We start from the raw sequence: 1,305 nt of genomic DNA, 5'->3' as shown, positions 1-1,305 counted from the left end.
GGAATTTTGATGATTCCGAAACGTTTAATAAATGCTTCTTATTATCACGTTCGTGTTGTAATTTATAATTATAAAACATCTATTTATTGCAGTGTATTTTATTCAAAATAAACAAGATTTGAAAAACGAGATTGACATAGTAAACTTTTAGAGAATTTTTACAAGCAAACAAATTTAGTGCCTTTTATAACCACATTTTATTAAAGTTTGTAACACATTCAAGTACATTCAGAGCAACAATTAATAATATGTAAATATCAGGTTTAAATGATACACTTCAAGAGCAGTTATATATAATATATATATATATATATGTATGTGTGTATGTGTGTGTCTATTAATTCCATTTTATTAATTACAAATGTGGATTTTTTTTAAAGCAAGACACAACTGTAAATATGTATGTGCATATATATGTATAACATTGAACAAACTCTTTAATTGAAAAAACGATCTACATAATCTATATTAATCCAGATAGACACACACACGCAAAATAATGTGATTCGAGATTACTAGTTCAATACTGACCAAAAGGTAAGGTATTTCTTATTTGACATATTAATATTCGTCACATTTTGTCTGGTTCGATCTCGCTATTCACAGGCTCCAGGAACCTTTTTTTCATTTCAGATATCATAGGCATTTCCCATAATGTTTAAATAAAGGCCAAGCGTCTCCAGAAAGCTAGAGGATACATTTGGGAGATTAATTAAGGTAAAAAAGATACTTTCAAGGGACCAAAATACAACTGTGATTTTAATTCTAGACGGCGAATTTAGAACCCTGATACATATATATATATATTATAATCGATTGTTTGCCACAGAAAAGTGATTCATTCCTATACAAAAAACAACGAACAAACAAACTTAACTTTGTAATGTAATTTATGTTTCAAATGCAAAAAGTTCTTTCACCTGAAGTTCTTGACTTTCTGCTAACACATTTTATTAAAAGTCTCATTTATAAATACTTCTTATTTTCGTCACAAGATGACACTACTTTAAATACATTAAAGCAATTTATTTGTTTTTTAGAAAGATAAATAAAGCATGAACTATTACTCCAGAAAACATAACAAGTTTTATTTAAGCCAACGCTTCGCTAATATGTATTTACTGGGGCGAATAATACACTTGCTAACTGATTTAGACTTCTAGAAAAGATTTCAAACTAATTCAAATCTGCGTAATTAGGTGGACTTCACCCGAGAATACCCTCGGTGGCACAGCGGTCAGTCTGCGGACTTATAACGTTAGAAATCAGGTTTCGATATCCGTGTGGCACATGTAGTCCATTGTG

This window comes from Limulus polyphemus, unplaced genomic scaffold (assembly GCF_000517525.1).
Source record: "Limulus polyphemus unplaced genomic scaffold, Limulus_polyphemus-2.1.2 Scaffold337, whole genome shotgun sequence".
Taxonomy (NCBI): domain Eukaryota; kingdom Metazoa; phylum Arthropoda; class Merostomata; order Xiphosura; family Limulidae; genus Limulus; species Limulus polyphemus.
The sequence above is the reverse complement of the archived record's forward strand: the minus strand, read 5'-3'. Positions refer to the sequence as shown.